Source organism: Castor canadensis, chromosome 9, assembly GCF_047511655.1.
Source record: "Castor canadensis chromosome 9, mCasCan1.hap1v2, whole genome shotgun sequence".
NCBI lineage: Eukaryota > Metazoa > Chordata > Mammalia > Rodentia > Castoridae > Castor > Castor canadensis.
The window spans coordinates 33,459,558-33,482,428 of record NC_133394.1 but is presented as its reverse complement, the minus strand read 5'-3'; positions in this window follow the sequence as shown (position 1 = coordinate 33,482,428).

Sequence of the window (22,871 nt, the reverse complement as noted above, 5' to 3'; positions counted from 1 at the left end):
ACTTCTGAGTCATCCAGGGAATAACTTCTGAGTCGTCCAGCCATTTCCCATCTCGCTCTATCCATTTTTTTTTCATGGCCTGATCATGGGCCCTGGCTACAGCTTTCTGCAAGCTACCCTGTATCCCTTGACCTTCTAGACTGAGCACAGGTTTGACCTGAGACTCACTCTAAGGTCTGTGTCTCCCAACTTTCCATCCTCTAGATGGATTTGCCACTAGTGTATACTTATAAAAAGGAAATGGGGAATGTCATAGGGAGGGCTTAGAAAGAAAAGTCAAGCAAATAGACTTCAAAAAAGTGCTTTCAGAATATGTTTTAGGCAAGGTTATACATCGTTTTTGGAAAAACTGAATTTTATTAGAATACTATATTCTGCAAGCTTTTAAAAAATAACTGGTTAGCCCCATGGTGACTAGCTTCTGGTTAGACTAGGAGAACCATGTTCTTCACATGATTCTTATACATAGAAATGATGCTGTTCTCAGGGTACCTGAGAGCAGATAAGAAGAATCTCCTTAAATATTGAAGTGCCCAAAGGAAATTGCAGAACCTGCAGAATATTAGAAAGAGGGAAGATTTTAAAAATAAAGCAATCACAATGCTCATATCCTCCTTATGTTATTTTGCTAGGGCTGCCATAACAAAATTCCATGGACTGGATGACTTAGACAACAGAAATTTGTCTTTTCACAGCTCTGGAGGCTTAATGTACAAAGTCAAGATGTTAACAGATTGGGTTTTTCCTAAGGCCTATCTTCTTGGTTTGCAGATGGCCATCTTGTTGTGTCTGCAAATGGCCTCCCCTCTGTGTACACACATGCCTGGTGTCTCCTGTGTGGTCAAATTTCCTTTCTTACAAAGGACCCCAGTCAGATTGGATGGGGGCTCACCCTAATGGCCTTATTTTAAAGTTAATCTTTAAATACCTTACTTCCCAAATAGAGTCACATTCTAAGGTAATGAAGAATTTCGGAGAGGAAATAATTTGGCCCATATTGTTGTCTTACAATAGTATTTAATCCCATTGAGCACCACAGCCAGAATCTGTATCTTAAAAGAAAGTGGGCCACCATAGATAACAACACTCACATAGAGAATAGTCATAAGTTTTAATAAATTTGTTCTGCCTTGCCAAGGTTTTTACTTTAATCTACCTGTCTTGGTTCTTACTCTTGCCTCTGACTAAAACAAATCAACAACAAAAACTCTCTATTAAAAGCTTAACTTTTGTACCCTGCTCTCCCCACCCGCCATGCCATGACCCAGTTCATATGTTGAATCTCTCACTCTGTGTGGCTGTGTTTGATAAGAAGTAATTAAGGTTAAATGAGCTCAAGGAAAAAAATCTTTGACGTAGTATGAAGCACCACAAAGGCTCTGTCTCCCTCTGGTGTAAGAACTAGAAGTAAGGGATGCTTGACACAAGTAGCAATGGTGATATGATGGGGGAAGTAGGGGCACTCAAAATCCCTGCAACCCTACTTTCTGCCCCCTTCACAAGTGTCTCCTGAATTCTCTCCACTCTCATTCCTGACTGATATGTGGAAACAGATCAAATCATATTTCTCATATATTCAATCACATTCAATGGACCAAGGATTTATTAGGTAAATATTTTGAACCAGATACTAAATCAAGCTTGGAAGGTGATATAGAGTTGGATTAGGTTGAAACTGATCTCAAAGAACTCTCATCATGGGGATCTCAGGACACCATAATGATAACCAACAATCATGAGAAGCAGAATAGCAGCAAGAGTTCAAAAGAAATTCTTCTAGGGATACATAACAGAAAGGGGACATCTCTAGCAGGGAATATCAGAAAAAGCTTCACAGAAAATCTGAAAGATGAGTTTTAATAAATGTTTTAGAGTTTGATAGAGAAGTTGGAAAATGCAAAGAACATCTCATGAAACAGGAAAAATATACTGAGTATAGTGAGACCAGGAAAATATGGACGAGACACATATGGCTTAAATATAAGATACCTTTAATTTGAGATTTTTAGGAAAAGTTTCAGACAGTTTTATAAAGATTATCTAACAGAAATATATTCTGTTTGGTGGAACTGGAGTCTGGAGGAAAGGATAGTGGAGACAAATGATTAGGAAATAGGAAGAAGGAAGTGGATTTGAGAAAGGCTCCATGATATTTAGAATTAAACAGAAATTGGTTTTGATGGCAGTCCAGAAAAAAGACTTCTTATGTGATGGAAATGAGTAGAGAATTTTGTAGAAGGAAAGAGCTCTAATAAATAGTAGATTGTCTTCAAAAATGGCCTCAGTCAATCTCTGTCCTCCTTGTAAAAGCTTACTGCTTCTTACACTAAGAGGTATCCCACCTTCCCCTCCCTGGATGGTCTTGAGTCTTACTTTGGCAAGTAGATTGTGACCAAATTGACATTCTAGACTTCTCAGCATAGTTGTCCTCAGAGGAGAAACCAGCTGCCATGAGGTAACGAAATCCCCACCAGACTACTGCATGGAAAGAAACCGTGAAGGAGGACAGACCATCCTAGAGGTCCTTCCAGTTGAGTAAGACCACAGGAGGGACCAGAACTGACTTGTTGATCCCCACTCAACCCACAAGATTGTGACAAATAAACCATTGTGGTGGTAAGCTACTGTGTTTTGGAGGGTTTGCTACACAGCAATCAATAGATACTGAAATGGTGTTAAGTTCATAGGGATTCTGTATTCATCTGTTCAGCTGCCAAAACCAAAAAAAACAGACTGTAAGGACTGAACAAGTCATTTATTTTCTCATAGTTCTGAAGGCTAGAAGACTGAAATAAGATGCCAGCATGAGTGTTTTCTGGTGAGGGTTTATAGACCATGCCTTTTTCCTGTGCCCTCACATGGTCTTTCGTGTGTGTGTGTGTGTGTGTGTGTGTGTGTGTGTGTGTGTGTTTGTGTATGAGAAAGAGAGACAGAGAGAGAAAAAAATTTTGATATCTCTTTTCACAAAGAAATTAAACCCATCAGATTAGGGGGTTTCAACATGAATTGGGGGTGGAGTGGTAGAAACCTTTAGCCTATAATAGAAGCCTTCTAAGTAGGAGAGGGTTTTTTTGGGGGGAAGGGTGTTTTGCTCTTACTTTTTTTTTTGGTCAGAGACAAGAACAAAAATAGAGAGGTAGATTAACTTCAAAACTTTGAAGGATTGGAATTAAAGCAGAATCTAAGACACAAGAGGAACTCAAAGAATCTTCTTAAATGAACAGAAAAATAAATTATTTCATTATTTGGTGGGTTTCTTGAACTATGAAAGAAATGTTTTCAAGACAGCTTTATGGATAAAGCAGGCCTCAGGGAAAGATAATTAAACTGAGTCTTTTTGAAATAAGCTGCCTAAAAATTCATAAAGAAGGTCATCCATGATTATATGTGTGCAGAATAAGTGAAGATATGTTTATTAGCTGTTCATACAAAATACCTGGCAGTGGAAGTGGTAGCCAATGTATATGGAGAAAGAGGGATAAGAAAAGAAGTGAACCAAGCAAAATAGGAAACAAAAGATGATACTAAAATTGTATAATAAGATTCCATATGTATTTATATAAGATAATGCATTAAAAGTTTTTATACTTTTAAATGACAAGGACCACTAATCCAGAAGGAGGATATGCAAGATTCTTTTCAAGAAAAAAAATCATAAAATAAAGATATGATGTCACTATGCTGGAGAAAATCAAATTTCAGATAAAAAGCCTGATCTTAAGACAGACTTAATAAAAGATGGTTTGTGAGCTCACAGAAAAGGCTCTCCAGGAGCTAACATAGGCTTCGCTAATGGAATTATGCCAGACTGGCTTCGTTTTCTCTCTGGTCAAAATGATAGCCTGGGAATTCAGCAGAATCCTGGAGGCATAGTACACTTGGATTTCACCACAGCATTCGAAAAATTATTCAGTAACAATTTTGTGGGCAAGATTAAGAAGTAGCTGGCTTAAGTGGATCCTGTTATTAGAGGAAGAAAGGTTTGTTATAGTTTGGCACAGGTCTTGTCCTAGGTCCTGTCCGGAACAATATTCTATCAATATCTTAATAATATTTTTAGTTGTAGTTTTCCAGACAATGAAAAGCTATGAAAGTTTACTAAAATATAGAATTGAAATCTTAACATGAATACTGAAAATTATACCCAAAAATATAATTTAGTATAAAAATATAAAAGTCATACACATGAGTTAAAATAATAGAATTGAGCAGATTTTATTTAAGTGTAGTTTGCATGAAAAAAATAAGCAAAGATTGTTTGTGGTTTGGCTGACAGTAGGCTCAGTATGAGTCATGGATCATTTAACCCTGGGAAGCTAATAATCTCTTTGACTACACCGTTGAACATGTAGGGTCAGATAAAGGGAGGTGATGGCCCTGCACTTTCATGGGCTGCTGGTCTGATTATATATGGAATATTGTGTTTAAATTTGGGCAAAGGGGGAAATCAAGGTAGTACAAATGCTGAAAGTCACATTTTACACACAATTGTGAAGACACTAGGTGTTTGGTGCTATATAGGTAGTTGCACCTGTTAATTCCACCACCTCTACATAAATCAAAGCTCTGGAGCCATGATGGTGGTGTACACTTGTAATCCCAGAACTTGGGAGGTGTAGGCAGCTGGATCATGAGTTCAGCTTGGGCTACATAGCAAGTCCTCACCTCAAAAAACCAAAAAAAAAAAACTTCAATTAACTTTAAAATTATTTTTTTTAAGCTCTGCCATTTAGGCTTTTCTGTGGTCTCCATTCTGGATCACTTGTTCTTTTTCCTCTTCTCTACATTACTATCCGCACCTTCTGACCTCATGATAGCTCCTCTCCTTGGTAAAAGACATTCACTTAGAAAATATTTATAGTGTCATTAATTATCACCTATATTCTGGACAGTTTTTCTAAGCATTTTGAGCATTAGTGAGCATACAAATCTCTGCCATCATGAGGTGAACATTCTAGCAGAAAGTGCCAGACAATAAACATTATAAGTCAGGAAATTTTATGCCATGTTAGAAGTTGATAAATGCTGTGGAAGAAGAAAAGAGTAGAAGAGTGTAAAACATTTAAGTAGGATAGAGGGAAAAATATTTGCAGTTTTAAGTACTATTGTCAAAGTCCTCACTTGAAAAGGCGTCTTTTGAATAAAGTCATAAAGGAGATTGCATTAGTCAGCTTCCTATCACTATGACAACACCTGAGACAATCAATTTATAGAAAGAAAGGTCTATATTGGTTAACAGGTTTGGAGTTTCCAGTCCATCATAGGTTATCCTCACTGCTTTTGGCTGTGTGGTGACACAGTATATCATGGAGGGAACACGTGGTAGAAAAAAAAGCCACCCATTTCATGGTCAGGATACAAAAGAAAGAGAAGAAGAAGGGACTGGGGTCACATTATCCCTTTTGAGGTATACTGTAATGATTTGAAGACCTCCTACAAAGCCTTACCTCCAAAAGGTTTTACTACCTCAAGAGCTGGGAATCAAGTCTTTACCACATGGGCCTTTGGAGGACATTCCAGATCAAAAGTATAGCAGAGATAAAAGAGTTACCTACATAATTGCATGAAAAAAAAGCATTCCAGTGCAAAGTCCTAAGAATTGTCTGCCAGGAAGGAAGTAAGAGAAGGAAGGATTGCAAAAATGAGCTCAGAAAGATAATGATAGCCAGTGAGGATCTCAGCTTTTATTCTAGGTAAGGTAAGAATCCATTGGAGGGTTTTGAACAGAGAGCAACATGATCTAACTTGCATTTCTAAAACTTTGGTGGGAAGTATAGATTCTAAGGAGCAAGATGGGAACCAAGGTATCCATGAGAAGGTCATGGCAACAATCCAGGAGTTCAATGATGCCACTCATGCCCATATGGTAGCAGTGTATGAGTTGGGAAGATAAAGCAAACAAGACTTCCTAAATGTCTATAAGTGAGACATGAATCAAGAGAACTGAGGCTAATTAAGGTTTTCAGTTTGAACAGCATAAAAAAGGAAGGTGCTACCAATTGAAATGACTGATGTTGCAAACAGAACAAATTTTGAACTTCAGAAGTTCAGTTTTAGACAGAAAAATTTGGACAAATCTATTAGATCATCAATAGGATATGTTAAGAGTTTACTGTGAGATGGGACTACAGATGTAAATGTAGAAGTCTTTGGAACACAGGTGGAAGTTTTAGACATGCAACTGAATTATAGCATCAAGGGAGTGAGTGTAGATGGAAAACTGAAGAAGATTAAGGCTGTACTCTGGGCTCTTTCACAGTAGGGTGTTAAGGAAAAGAGAAAGAAGAAACAAAACAGAAAAACAGAACCCAGCATGTTAGAGAAACCACTAGGAGAGTGTGATGCTATAGAGGTCAAAGTGAAGAAAGTGTTGCAGAGGGAAGGTTGTGATCACCTGTGTCAACTGCTGCTGAAAGTTCAAGTACAATGTCAGTTGACATTGCCCTTAACACCATGGAGGTCATTAGTGACCATAACAAAAGCAGTCTCAACAGTGTGATCAGGGACAAAGTTAAATTACAGTGGACCAAAAAAGGAATAGGAAGAAGGGAATTTCAATATTTTGTTACAATGGGGCAATAGCTAGAAATGGGGTCAAGGGAAGATAACAGAATGAATGTATGATCATGTATAGAAATCAATAAAATAAAAGTTTGATAATATGGGAGACAAAAGAGAATTGCTGAAATAATGTCCTTTGATAGATATGAATTGGTATGATCTAGTAAAAAGGTAGAGAGAGTGGATGTAATTGAGGGCACAGAAGTTCATCCACGGCACCAGGTAGGAAGGTGGGCTGTGATGGCACAGAGAATGTCGGTGGTTAGATAGGGTGGTAGGAATTTGAGAAAGCTTTCTTTTGGTTGCTTCTATTTTCATCAACTATAACATTCAGCTCTGATATGAAGTCTCTTGATTCTAAGACTTTTGGCATCACAGGAAATGCCTCACCTATTCTGCTAGTCTGAGGACTGAAAACCTCCATACAGACCATTTGGCTCAACATCCTTGCCTGCTTTATCCCACCAACATGTGAGAGACCCAAAACATAACATTTTCTAAAAGAGAAAATGACTAAGAAACACCACTAGCTATATTTTAGCATTTAGAGCATTGATTGTGTGTGTGTGTGTGTGTGTGTGTGTGTATGGTACTGGTGAACTCAGAGCCTCACACTTACTGAGCATGTGTTCTACCACTTGAGTCTTGCCTCCAGCTCCTTTTATGTTGGTTATTTTTGAGATAGGATCTTATCTTATGCTCTGGCTAGCCTGGACCACTATTCTCCTATTTTCATTCTCCCACATAACTGGAATGACAGATATGCATCACCATGCCCAGCCATTTGTTGAGAAAGCATCTTGCAAACTTTTTACCAGGACTGGACTTGAACCACTATCCTCCTGATTGCTGCCTTCCAAGTAGCTAAGGTTACAAGCTTGAGCCACTGCCTCTGGCCTGGAGCATTGGTATTTTATGCAATTTTAGCAAGTAGAGTAAGCATGAAAATGCAGATGTAAAGTTAAAAATAATACATTGCTCAAATAATGTCTTTTTTTCTATCTGTGAGAACTTAGGCAAGTAACCCCACATCTTCATTTGTAGATAATAGAGATAGGAGGAGACAATAACTTCTGTTTCCTCTGCTCTCTAAAGTATGGAGATTTGAGCTTCTTCCCTAGCCCATTTGATGTCCAAGGATACATAGCCCTGGGTACTGTAAGGATGCTCATTCATGGAGAGATATCATGAGCTCTCAGAGCACAGGCAGACAGTGAACCTCCTCCCATAGCAAAGCAGCCAGACTGTGGAAGTCACCAAGGACTCCTCTGGTCTGGCACCTGTTCCTGGTGCTAGCTGTTGGCCTTCTCGTAGTCCTTTCCCCAGCCCCTGCTCCAGCTGTTTCCCAGCGTAGAATCAATTCTTGAGTTGCTTCAAGAAAATCACATCTGTCTCTTCCTCATCTTCCCACCTTCCCTTTTCCTAGGTTCATTCTAAGTGCTACTCAAAGGATGACTTGTGATGTCATTCCTACTGTGTTGCCTTTGTGGAAAAGCTGGGGCAAACACTTGCAAACCACAAGGTTAAAAACTCCACCCTCCACTTTAGGACCTACTGTGCCATGGGCTTCTCCTGGTCTGTCTTGATTGAGTCTTGTGAATAACCCACAGCTTCTTCAGAGGGTTTTTGAAATGTGAATTATGTGGAAGAGTGAATCTAGAAAACTGCCTAATGCCAACTCATCTGATTAGCCTCAATCATTAATTAAAATGCAATAACATTAACAATAGGCCACGGCTACTCTCTTCTTAACCCACATCAAAGGGGCATTTAGTATCATTCTTTACACATATATAGTGGAAAGGCAAGAGAACTGATCATTAAAGTGATATAATTAAGAGGAGATCTAAAGCCTTTTCAAAACTATCTTCTCCACCTTCCTTAACATTGCACTATTAATCACAGTTAAGTTACAGCTTCATGTCTCCAATGACCTTCATTAAAAGGAAAATACACAACCCAAGAATGAAGCCTCTTAAGATGGCTACTGCCAGTAATATATTCCAGTGATTGGATATCAAATTAGCAATCTGCCACTATGGCCATTATGTCAATTGAGGATATCACAATGTGCATAAAACTTTCAGAGATGGAAAGGAGTAGGGATCAGGAAGCAAAATGTGGGATGCTGAAGAAGGGAAGGGAACTAAAACCTGTGGGCATGTTGGGTCCTGATAAAGAAGGTAAGGTATTATTGTTATCTAGGACCTAGAAACATGAGGATCCATCATTTAACTCCACAATTCCAATTTTCTGTGCATTGGAGAGAGTGTTTTACCAATTATGGCTAAATGACTTAGAAACAGAAAATAAAAAATTGGAGTATAAACATCATTCTCTGGTGTAAATGTCAAGATCTTCACAGGATTGGACTTATTTAATAATTTAATAAATGCCTGAAAAAGGACAATGTCCTAAATTCTTCAGGTTTGAGAAAGGACCTAAAATTCTTACAGTAAAATGCAAACTGACAGGCTGGTTTGTCTATGAAATGAATGAAAATCAATATTCTAAATGAAATCACTGGGTAAGTGCTGCTTTCAGAAGAGGGGCAGATTACATTTTCACAGAGATTAGTGGCATTTTACGCCAGAGTGTTTACTGCTGTCTCTCTCTCCCTGGGCAATCTCATGTATCCTTGTGACTTCTCCCAGGCACTAGGTCTGCAATTCCTGCAGCCACCAGCAGGTTGATGGTAGACCATTAGGTGAATATTTCTGTGCCATTAATATCCCAAGATCCTAATGTACTCAAGTATGAAACCAAAGAAAGAAAAATGAGTGATATTCTGACTTATTCCTAGGGAAAGTAGCATGTCACCAATCTATTTTATCCATGAAACAGCTCTTGACAAAACTTCAAAAGTAATGTGCATGTAATCTGTGTACCCTGGAAGAGTAGGGAAGGGAATAGACAATAAGAAATTGTCCTTCAGTTCTGGTTGTAAACATCTGTTATATAGGTATCCCTGGGGTATAGAAACTGAGAAGAAAGGCTAATGGGTCATGAGCAAATCATTTTTACTTAAAATATAACTGATGAGTTGTTGCCAGTTACTTAACAGTTGGCAAATACTCAGACACATAATCAGATTCTTCAGAGAAGGTGGAAATAGATGAAAGGGAGCTTCTTGAGAGACATGGGGATATCATCACCTGGAGCTAGAAAAGCCATCAGCATCTAGCTTCCCTGGTGGGCAGAGCAGGAGGCTTGGCTCTGAGAGGAATTCTGCTAGGTTGCACCCCTGCTCTATGAAATCACCTTGGGATGCAGATTAATTGCACCTTTTTTTTACCTACATTAAGTGAACTTAACTTTACATATATACATAACTGATAAAGAACATAGGAAACTGACTTCACAGTAGTAGGTATATCAAAGACATAATGAAGCTCAATGCTATAAACTTTCAAATATAAATTTCTTTTTCTTTCAGGTAATTCCTACTGGTTTTCATTTTTACATTGAGGAAAATTTTGAACTTACATTCTGGTTACGAGTATTAATAAATTTCTGACTATAACTGTGAACTACTTTTTTTAAAATCGAAGCTTAACTACTTCAAAATAGTATCAAAGGCATTTAAGAACTTATTTGTAGTTAACCAAAGAATGGTCACTAATTTGCCTCCTTATACTCTTATTACTTCTGGGAGCTCCAAGCATAGCTCCACAGCCAGCCATAACAGCATTCTCAACAGAAATTCCTGCCATTCCTCAGGTCAGCTTTATTCTTTGCCTAATCTCCAACTTCCTTTCCATTATCCTTCTCTTTCTGTTCCAGCCACTCCATCTAGGTGATGTCCAAATTGCACCTATATGCAGATGACGCCCAAAGATGTAAATCACACCAGATTCCCATTCTCTGTTCCTCACAGCCTCCAAACTTTTCCCACTGGATGGCCCATCTGATCTCAAGAGCAATAGTTCTAGAAAGAATATATCATATCCATTCTTAAATATGTTCTGTATGACATCATCTTCCAAGACATTCACTCTCAAAATCTTGATGCCATCTTTGAGTCAGCTTTGCATTATCCATATCAAATAAATCTTCATGGCATATCTACATATCTATATCTATCTCTATGTATATATATTTTTTCTTTCCACATCACTCTTGCTTAGGACTCCAACTTTTCATTTATATGGACTCTGCCCATGTACAGAATCATTAGGACTATCATCATAGCCAAACTGGTTTCCTGCTTCCTATGTCTGTCACAGTGGTTATCCTCTCTTCTCTCAGATTAATTTTCTTTCTCATCCCTTCTAAACTTCTCACATATAAAATTAAAACCCAACCTCTGCCAGCTGGTATATACTGGCTCCAGTCTTTCTCTCAACATTTTTTTCCTACTACAATTTCACTTCATCCTCATCTATTGAAATAACAATCACATAAGTATCAGTCAATAGCAATCAATCACAAAATCTCAGTGACTTTCAACAAAGCTTTCTTTCTTTGGCATAAGCTGGATCTCTTCTCCACGTTGTCTTCATCTGAGGTCCCAGGTAAAGATGACCCTGCCTGGAACCTGATGGTGTCCTGACAGAAGGCAAAGTATGATGTCAAACCCATACATGGTTCAATAAGCATCTACCCATATTCCTTTAGTCAAAGAAAGTCAAATGGCCAAGACTGGGTTTAGTAGGGTAGCAAATATAATTCTCCTGTATGAAAGGAAAATAATACAATTCACCACACCATCATTAAAAGTACAGTATGATCCCAACATGTTTCCATGTTTTGATTAATTTTTTTCATCAAAATATCTCAACCTCAGGACTATTATAACATTATAACTGTTAATTCTTTGTTATGAGCAGCTCTCAGTGTCTCACAGAAGTTAATCAATGTCCCTGATCTCTACCCAAAAGATACCAGTCAAAAATGGCTTTAGACCTAGGGAAATGTTTCCAAGAGGAGCAAAATCATCCACAGTTAGAAAAATCACTACTCTGATCTATTAGCCTCTAAAGAACAGGAACAGTATCCTAATCCTTACAGCATCTCTATGTCACCAACAACTCTAAGTGGTACAAGTTTAATAATTGTTATAAAACAGAAAGAGAATTATAAAACAAAATTTCCTTTGCTTAAAAATCAAGAACTATATTTGTCTCTAAGATCTCCTTGAGAAAAACATGAACTTTAGAGACAGAACTAAGTTTAAATCTTGGCTTCACCACTCCATAAAATTCTGCAAAAGTTGCTTAACCTTATTAAACTAGTTTCTTCATCTTCACTATGAGGGTAGTAGCATCTCTTGCAATTTTCTGGTGACAAGTCAATGATATTGCTCGGTAGATGGTTTGTGTTCAATAAACAGTAGCTAGGAGCAGCAGCTACACTTTCTCCAACATACATAAAAGACAAGATGTTTAAAAAAATCCAAAACCCAAACAGAAAATCCTGTGCTCCTTTGCACACACAGGAATGCCAAAAGTTCCTCCCAGAAAGAGAGCAGCATGATCCTGCAAAATACTGCCTGCGTTTGTTTCTCCATAAATAAGACTTGTAGTCAAGAAACTTGAGCTCAGTGGATTTGCCATAAAACACATAAGCTTGGATACGAGCAACAGGTTTTTGTGGCACTTTCCTCGACGTCAGCAGAATCTCACAAATCAGGCAAGCAAAGTGTAAAACATATACCCTCAGCAACCTGCCAAAAACCAATAATAGGAACCAGCAGTTGAGCCAAAATCAGGGAGGCAGGCAGCAGCTTAGGGTTGCAACCCTCAAATTCACATGGAAATGCCCTTCATTTTAACATGAGCTTGACTAAACAAAACCATTTCAAATGATGAAAAGAACCTACCCATAGCAAACACTATAGAGTCAGGAACATCAAAATGACAAATCTCTTTGGCATTTTTTTAATCCAGTCATTTGGAGCAAGATATGTTGACAAGCCAGTGACTTTGTGGTTAGGAAATGTAGCTCAACATGCAGAACTGGCCTTTTGTAAGACAGTGGCATATTGCAACATTGTCAAGACATGTGGCATTTTATATCCAGGTGCAAAATACCACTTTTGTTTTCTGTTTAAGAAGTGTGTGGCACCACAACCATGGCAAATTTAAAATGCACAGAAAGAAAATGAAAGTCTCTGTATATAAAACATCAAGCTATAACTTCTACTTTCAAATTAACATGATTCACTGTGCAGCAAAACTAAATGGGAAGGGCTTATGGCTTTTTTTCCTTTTCTTTATTCTTCTATTCTTTTTCTCTTTTTATTTATTTTGTTTTTTATTTATTTTCTAACAACTCTCTGAGACTTTGAAACTGGTAGAAAAATTTAGTCCCCAAAGGCCTGGAGATTGAAACACTTTCCACACTAGCCCTACTGTAAAGAGACTGAGTTCCACTAAGGGGAGGTGACATAAAGAGGGGAAGGGTGAAAGAAGGAAGTTAAGAAGGTGAATATGGTTGATGTACTTTCTATGCAAGAACAAATTCTCTATGCAAGAATTTTTAAACCTGTTGAAACCACCATAAGAAAGGGTCTAAGTTAGAAAGAAGAAAAATAGGGGAGATGATCCAATTCGGGCTATAATGCATAGATACATGGAATTGACACAAGGAAACTCCTTGTGTAGCTGTTTTAAACAAGGAAAAATGTCATTTATTTTTCTTTTACAAAATCAGAGAATAGGAGGGCAGAACAGGTCCTGTCTGGAGTGGTTGAAACCAATGGGAGTGGGAAAGATTTGGATAAAGGGTGAGGGAGGGTGAATATGGTGCAAATACTGTGAACACATGTATGTAAATGGAAAAATGAGATATTTTGAAACTATTCCAGGAATGAGGGGAAGATAAAGGAAAATGGTGGAGTGGGTGAATTCAAGTATGATATAGTGTACAAACTTGTAAATGCCACAATGTACCTCCACCCAGCACAACAATAAAAAACAAATAAATAAAAGAGTATGTGTTCCATCGGAACTCAGATTTCAACCCAAAATCCTTTGTGATTTGGACTGCTTCTTCAGTGAAGCGTGGGTCAACCAGCTCAAAAGATTAAATTTGTTGACCCTGCTTATCAATACTCTGTAATCTGCAGCAGGGGATTCTGGGGTCTAGCTTCCAGGCACTCTGAGTGTGTACATCTCTTCCTCCGAGCTAGCACCAAGAACCATGTAATCCTCCCAGGTGCCTGCCTGCCATCTGGCCCAAAAGCCTACTCCCTCCTTGCAAGCAGTGCCATAGTAACCAACTGACTTTTCAGCAACAACATGCTCTCAACTCACACCCTCAGCTCAAAGATATATTTTCTTCACTTGCAGCATGTCTAACCCTGATGTGGAAGTTTGACTTAATGAGCCCCAAAGGGCAGCCTCTGCAGAGCTACTGAATTCTAATGACATAATTAAACCAGAGAGCAGAAATCTTTATTTTTGCAAATAGAAAACAAAGGTTGATATTTTATTATGGGAAACTAAAATTCTATAAGCAAAGCCTTCCCAAACACTTTATGAGATAAACAAATCAAAGCTTTAGCTCCAAACTTAAAATGCATACTTGCTTTGGTCTAGATTTGGGAGCTGTCATATGACATTTTGGGAGGATTGTGAGAGAATTAGTACAAAGATTTTCATGCATGCATTTAGTCAATAAATATTTACTCAACACCCACTTTGTGCCAGCCACTGTTCTGGGCACCAAATAGTAGTAAGGTTTTAAGGTCTACTGCAAGTTGTGATTTAAATATTTGAAATAAATAAACGATAACAATAACAAATATTTTTGTCTATAATTTGGGCTAAAAATATAGAAGATTGCCAGTTATTCATTTTCATGTTTATTTTCCTTGACTTCACCATTCCATCACAAATAGCCAGCCAAAAACATGCACTTTCTTGTTTATTTTATGTTTTATATATTTTCTGACTCATTCAACTGTGGAAAGATTGGCAGAATAGAATAAGAATAATTTTTTATGGAATAGTTTTGGTGTCTAAAGCAAAAGCAAAGATCTGTCACTATGGCTGCATCTTCAGTGCTAAGGACCTTTGCATAAAGAAAAAAGAATTTTAATTTGAAGTAAAAAAGCACTGGATTTGGTGCATTGTATTCCAGAAGATTTTAGGAAAAATGTGACAGTTTTCCAGGATCAAAAAATTTTCTTGGATGAATTAAAATCTTAAACTGGCTGAAACCACCAAAAGAAACAGACTATGGTAGAATGTAGATAATTAGAAGAAATAAACCAATTGTATTATAACATATGTACATGGAAATGCCAGAAAGAAACTCCCTGAATAGCTACCTTTGTCTCAAACAAAAATGTCATGTTTTTCTTTTTATCTTTTATCTTTTCTCTTCTGCAAAATCAGAGAATAGGAAGATGGAATAGGTCCTGTCCAGGCGGGAAGACTCCCACTAGTAGAAGAGGAAAGGTGGTGGGGAAAAGGGGTAGGAGGGTTGAATACAGTGCAAAAAATGTGTACACATGCATGTAAATACAGTAATGATACCTGTTGTAACTATTCCATGAATGGGGAGCAGATAAAGGGGAGCGTGGAGGGGAGTGAATCCAAGTATGATATATTTGAAATATTATAAGAACCTTTGTAAATGTCACAATATACCCCCAACCCAGCACAACAATAAAGGAAAAATGTTTTCTTGGAACACTGAGACAAAAAGATGTAAAGAAAACAATTTTAAAGGGTAAAAACTGGACAATCCTTTTCTCCTTTCTCCCTAAAAATACACAATTTTCTTATTCAGAATTGTTCCATTTCATTTGTAGAAATGTTTTAAAGATTGCCTAAGTTACCATATTATATGTTTTCAGGGTGGGTATTACCTCTTCCTTTCTCATCTTTCTTGGCTCCTAGTTGATTTCTTTGGGGAATCAGCAGATCTTGTGCTGTTCCCAGAGCAGGCATTTGGCTGGTCTGTGCCAACCAAGTCTCACAGAGCAGCTCCAGGCTGCTATACACAATGGCAAATACCAGAAGGAAAAGTGAAACATCCAAACATCTAGACATTTCCTAGGTAATTATTTCACCTAAAGAAAGTATTTGAGTCATTAGAAATGAAGTTTATGCTTTTCATATGAAGATATGTTTTTATAATAGATGTAGAGAAGGTTAGAAACAAAATGTTAGTGAATCTACAGTTACCTCCGCAGTTTAGCTTTCTCCAAGACAAAGGCATAAATTAATTGAAACTGATGGAGGTAATAGCATTACAGTGTCAGCTATTTTATAGCAGGCTACAAAGAGACCTGGGATGGAAGAAAAATGTGCCAAATGTGTACTCACTGAGTCATCTTACTATGTTTTCTCCTTCTCCAAACTCAATTTTAGAGTTATACACGCACGCACACACACACACACACCCCTTGTCAGAGATGTGCTGTAGTCACACACATCATGGTATTAAATTTAGTGAAATCCTGGTATTAAATTTAGTGAAAATTTCCACCTTTTGAACTGTATCTTGGCCTAACTGGGGCAAATTTCACTTTAAAAAATATTAATGGTAATATTTATAACAATTTTATTTACATCAAAATTCACTCTAATAATAATGAGTATCTACACCAGAGAGCTTTTTTATTTACATCAAAATTCACTCTAATAATAATGAGTATCCACACCAGAGAGCTTTTCAAGAAAGACCCTGGGTCCAGTTCTGGGAGTCTCTGGGGTTGAATGCAAGCCTGCAGCAGGCAGGTGCTGAAATCTGAGCCTGGAGTGACAGATCTGCATGCTGACCTACGTCAGTGTGAAGTGATATAGGAAGCCAGGTGCAGCCTCAGGGAAAGGAGTTGACAGAAACAAGACTAGGGAAATCAGACTGCAAATGATGGCGAGGATTAGAAAACCCAGAAGGAAAAGGGGTAAGCTAGGCAAAGGCAAGTGAGGCAGATCACCGTGAACGCTGAAGGAGACTGCAGCATGTGCAATGGCACATGTGGTGGACATTCCACTGACTTGTAAGACTACCACCACCCTTAGCTCCTGCTGGCTCCCCAGTGGTTCAGAGCAGGCAGGGCTCTAGCTGTGGTGACAGACTTTACCCCTTATCCAAAACCTCTGAGTCTAGTGAGTTCAGAAGATTTAAATATCAAAACATGTTAACAACTTGCCTTGATCACAAAAGGAATTATGCTAATTGAAAAATGCCGATCACCAACAGATGCATAATGTATGATTCCATGCATCCAGAGATGCTGAAAAAAATAAAATTATAGAGTTAGAGAACAGATTAGTGGTTGCCAGGGGTTAGGGAGAAAGGCACGAAGGAGTTGGCTGTAGCTGTAACAGGAAAATGCAAGGAATCCTTAAGAAAGAACTATTTTACTTCTTGACTGTGATAATAGTCATCATGAGAATTAAATTTACCAGTGACAAAATGGTACAGAAATCACACACACAGACACAAGAGAATGTAAAACTGGTGAAATCCAAACAAGATAAGTGAGTTGTAGCAATGTGAAGTTCCTGGATGTTTTAGTGTACTGTACTTATGCAAATGTTAACACTGGGGAAAATTAGGTGAAAGGTACACTATGCCTTTCTGTATCACTTCTTACAACTGTTTGTGAACATACAATTCTCCCCAAATACATGTTTTTAAAGCGCAACATCTAAAATAGCAACAAAGTGCATTTGGGGAGTATTATGTAACACTTACACAGTGTCAACACATTAATATTTCTTTAGCAAAATGTGTGACTAGTCACACCAAGTGAAATGCTGATTATAGATAGCTTACTGTCAGCTTCAGTCACGTTTTGTGGCCATATACCTTCTGGTTTAGTCAGGTTTTGTGGACAAATCTGTCATGAAAACACTTTACTTTCTCAGAGCCTTTTGGATTGTAAAGGTATGGAAAAAGAATTATAAACCCAAGTTCTTCCCTGACCCCATAGATCAAGGTGTGGATGAATCCTGTTAACTGACTTGTTTGATACTTCCTGTTTCTACTTCATTTTGTATCATGCAGAGAAAAACTGGCAGGAATTGCAATTTTTTAAGTAGCTTAATACATTCAAACGTGTTTCTGTTCTGTCAAATTTTACCTTCCATGTATTTTTGTGAGTATCTACTCTGACAGAGAATCCACTACCTGGTACATTATCCAGTGTCAAGAAAGAGGTGGAGACCACATAAAAAACTTGAGATTATTTTTTATTATTGTTGTGCTGGGGGTACATTGTGACATTCATGAAAGTTCTTACAATAATACATTATAGCTGAATTCATCCCCTCCATCATTCTCCTTTATCTCCCCTCCCCCCATGCCTGGAATGGTTTTGACAGCTTTCATTTCCCATTTATATATATGAGTGCATAATATTCCACTATATTCACCCTCCTAACCCTTTCCTTATATCCTCCCCTGTCCCACTGGTACCCACTCCACAGGCAGGACCTATTTTGACTTCCTGTTCTTTTTTGTAAAAAAAATGACATTTTTGTTTGTTAAAGATAGCTATACAGGGTGTGACATTTCTATGTATATATGTATTATAACCCAAATTGGGTTATAATACATATATTTCTCTTTTCTACCTTAGTCTTCTTCTTATAATGATTTCAACAGCCTTAAAATTTCTATGTTCATTCTTGTATAGGAAGTACATCAACCATATTCACCTTCTTAACTTCCTCCTATTATCCTCCCTCTCTCCTATGTGACCTACCCTGGCATAACCTGTTTTTCATTATATTGCTTGTATTTGTATTAGGTCTACAGGGAATTACAATTTTTTTTAATATTTTAAACCTTTCATTCTTCCATCATGAAAGGTTTGAGAAAGAGTGTTTTTATGTATCCTTTTGAGAAGTTAGCCAGCAATTCCTAGAATGTACTATGATGGGGACAATGGGAGGACAGAAAACCAGCAGCATGGAACCAGGACACTTACTTTCTCCTAGGGTTTCTCCATAGTTTTATTTTGTTGTTTAGAGTAAATTTTCAAGACATGACAAGTTCCTAAATGTAAAAATAGTTGAAACACATATATAATTCAATATGAATAATTTAGAATTAATTAGGTGACATTATCTAATAATTTGTACTACACGCTTCTTTGTTTCTTTTTACTGAAGTACAAAACAGAGATTTGATTCCATCTGAAATATTTCACCATAATTGGTCAAAATTCACATACCTCACAAACAGACAGCTTTTCAGCACTAAATGAAGATGAGTATATAAATTTTGCAGTAGATCTCATTCAAATTAAATTGATATCCAAACAATAAGGAAAGACTCTAATTCATTCACCTTTGCCTAACACTTGAGTGTTACTCTGTGCTATTCTGCACACTGTAATTATCCTTATGTCTCCTTATTAGTATCAACACACTACCATCCATGTTCTCTAGGGTTAAAGAAGAAGCCAAGCCTTCAATGACCTGGCCACAGTGGATCGCAGCTGAGAATCACATGTCTTTCTATTCTTCCCCTGACTTATTAATCAATTCCAGTTTTCTGGCTTGGTCATGATTTTTTCACTTCCGTGCTTTTCTACAAGTGCTTCCCTTGGTATGAGCATCATTCTTCCCATTCGTTACCTGGTCAGCTCCTGTTATCCTGTATGGAGCCATTTTCTCCTGGAAGTTCCTGGGTTCTCTCCTCTCCTCTGTGCACCTTCACTTGGACTAGTACTTATCCAAGCATTTTTCATACTACCTTATACTGTCTGAATTTTTCTCCTTCTCCAGAGTAGCACTGTGTGATATAAAGAGTAGCTACTGAATGAACAAACAATATTTGTTGATTAATAAATAGACAAATGAGTGAATTTATACACCACCAAAAAATCAAATAAAATGTCATATAACTTGTTAGCTGTAAGACTGGCATTACTTAACCTTTTTATAACTCAGTTCCCTCATTCCTAAAATGAGAATAACATGCTTCCTGCCCCATGACTTAGATTAAACCTTCTAGTACATATAAAATAATGATAACTAGGCTGAATATGCACTAAGAACTCAACAAATATTAAAGTTATAAAGTGCAGGCACACAGTGAGGAGAACGTTAAAATTCCTTCTGTAAGCCAGAGAGAACCAACAGAAGATATTCTGTTTGAGCAACAGAATAATATATTCAGATCTGCTTACAGAAGATAGTTCTGTTGGCAGACTTAGGGTAGTTAGGAAAAAAAAGCATAGGCCATGGTTGGGAAGACTTAACCAGGACTAGATAACCAATTAGATGGGGATACTTGTCAAGGGAAGAAAGTAAAGGATGAATTTGGAGACTTGGTAACTGATAATGATAAATAAAGAGGAAGAAAATGGTAGATTTTATTTTAAGAAATTTTCTTCTGAAATCTTTAGAAAACTCACATAAATATGTCATATATTGACTCTTTTGGGATCAATATAGAATATTGTATGTAAATTAATAAATAGGAATGCTGGACAGCTATATAAATGAGAGTCTGGAGCTGATTACAAGATTAGGTCTAGAGTTCAACCTGGAAATCATTTTATTAGATATCATCCTTGAGCCCTAGAAGCATCAAGATTACTAAGGGTGAGCAGAGAGCAAGGAGGAGAAGACCAGCATAATGCAATTCCACGATGAAAAATTCTCAGTGCTCTTTCCTCTCCCATCCTAATGATGTGGACTTAGAGTGTTTTCCTAGTACCCTCTGGTCAGATTCCACACAGGTTTCTTACTTCCTTTCCTTAGAAATCAAGGTGCAGTTTTCTTGCAGTGATTAAGCAATGACTTGCACTTGGGGTAATGTGAGTGACATGGCAACAATAACATCAAACTCTCAGAACCAATCTCCAGCATTGGCCTTGTGAAGCCCAGGAAGAGAAGTAAAGAGGCTCTCTGACATTCTCTTTAGATCATGGCTCAGATTCAACAACAACCACAGTCTCATTAGATTTCAGGATATAGTAGCATGGAAGAGGAAAAGAAAGAAGGAAATGGAAGAATGAAGAAAAGAAGTAAAGAAAGAAGAAAAGCAAGCTTGCAAATGACACCTAAAGGAAACAGGAGAGCCATTCTTAGGGAACAGAAATTGTGTCTTATACTGAACATGTTTCTTAGACTCCCTTTATAATTTGCAAGAAGATACTCAAAGAAAAAAAGAGGTGACAGGACAAATGAGACACAGGCAAGATTTTCATAAGGAGAACAAAGGAAAAATTAAAAATTTGAAATAGTGGAAAGATTTGTGTAATTTATTGGATCTTTTGCTTCATATAAGTTTGGAAAAAATATTAATTTCTCTTACATCTTGTGTACCACAAAAAATAATGGTTCATCTCTGTTCAACTGGCTAAATGATAAAGAAGTTGTCTTCCCGTTTGTGAACTAGGGCAGGCCTTATTTTTGCCTGTTATTGGATATTTCATAGTCCAATGATACTTTGGTTCAATGTTAAGTAGAGATAAGTAAGAATTATTACATATTTATAATTAGAAGGAGAAAGGGAAGTTAAAATATTAATGAGTTAGTTTCACTTTAGTACTTTGTGATACTCATGAAAATACCCTCGTATTTCTTAACATTCTTCTCATATAAGTGTGAAGTATACATCTCTGTCATCGGAATGGCAGGCTTGTGACTTTTCTAATTGATAATTTATAATAGAAATAGCAGTCTGTGATATTTAAGTCTAGGTCATAAAAGTCCAGGCAGGTCACCATCTGGATCTCTAGGTATATTGTTCTCTGAACACTCTTGAGTTGCTCTCCCAAAATCCAGCCACCAATCTATGAGAGAAACTCAAGTCACATGGAGAGGCCAACTGTAGACCAATTGATCGTCATGGAATCCCAGCTCAGTCACCAGATAAGTGGGCAAAGAAAGGCCTAACCATGCAAGTTTCCCCACTGAGGCCCAGACATAGAGGAGAAGAAACAAGACATTCCCACCATGCCTCATTTCAATGTCAGACCTATACAGTCCATAAACAGAAGGTTTTTTTTTTTAAAATGCCACTTAGTTTGGGACAGTATATTGAAAGAACAAATTATCTCTTATCAATGAAAAAAGAAATTTCTATCTATCAAGTTGAAAAAATTTTCATGAGTTGAGAAAAGTATAAAATCCTTTGAAGTAACAAAGGATTTTGGAGGGAAGAGTTCCTTACTATGATATGCAATGGCCCCTAAAGGATGTCACTGACTATTTTTTAATATTATTGTAATGGTACAAAATAGAATCTCCTTAAAAGAAGTATTTTTCTCAAATTCTTCTCATTGAAAAAGAATTCAAAAACATTAATAGAAAGCATGAACTTTGGGTAGAGAAGGAAACTTTTTATACTATCTTTTGTTCTGTCTTCAGTAAATAGTCTCAGATGGTGAAGACGAGTGTGGGTGGAGATGAGATTGAAGCAGGTGGGGTTTAGGTAGTTTATCACCAGAGCTAGAAATTAAGATTCTGCCTCCCCAGAATATATAAAGGCATGAATATGCTAATTATCTTGATTACAATAATCATTTCACAATATCTACATCACACTGTATGTCTTGATTATGTATAATTTTGTCAATTATGCATCAATAAAGCTAAATAAACACATAAATGGATAATATGTACTTATAATAGTGAAACCTACTATTTTCCTTTTTCTGAAAAAATACTTACAATAATGACTGTTCCTTATTCCAAAACAAGACTACTTTAAATTTTCTTCTTTCCTTTTCATTTATGAGTTGCAATTCATAATATGTTTACAAAAAGTTAAGCTCAGAAATTTATAAGATACTTTATTAAGTCCTTAGAAACTGTCACAGCATTAACCCAAACACCTGAACTACTTGTACAAGTCACAGTGTGAAATGAGATCAATGAAATATCTGCCTTTACATGTATTATAACCCAGATTGGTTCATCTTCTCTATACACATGTATGTAAATGGAAAAATGATGCCTACCGAAACTACTCCAGGAGTGGGGGCAGGGGAGGATAAAGGAGAATGATAGAGAGGATCAATTCAACTATGATATATTATAAGAACATTTGTAAATGCCACAGTGTACCCCCACCCAGCACAACAATAAAAAAAAGAAAAAAATCTGCATTCAAGTCACAGTTTGGATTCCCTAGGTAGGTGTAAGTTGGTGAGACTAGTCAGTGCAACTTTCTGAAATTTATTTTTCTCACGTAGCAAATGCACATGTTAGCCATTATAATCCTACAACTGAGTTGTCAGACCTCCAGGAGTTAGTGTGAAAAGTGTTCTCAAACTAAGATGTACTGAAGAAATGTTATTATTACACCTAATGTTTATATCAGTGAAATTGCCTATGAATATCAAATGTCAAACTGTATTGTGTTTTAATGTTAAACACTTCTCCTAT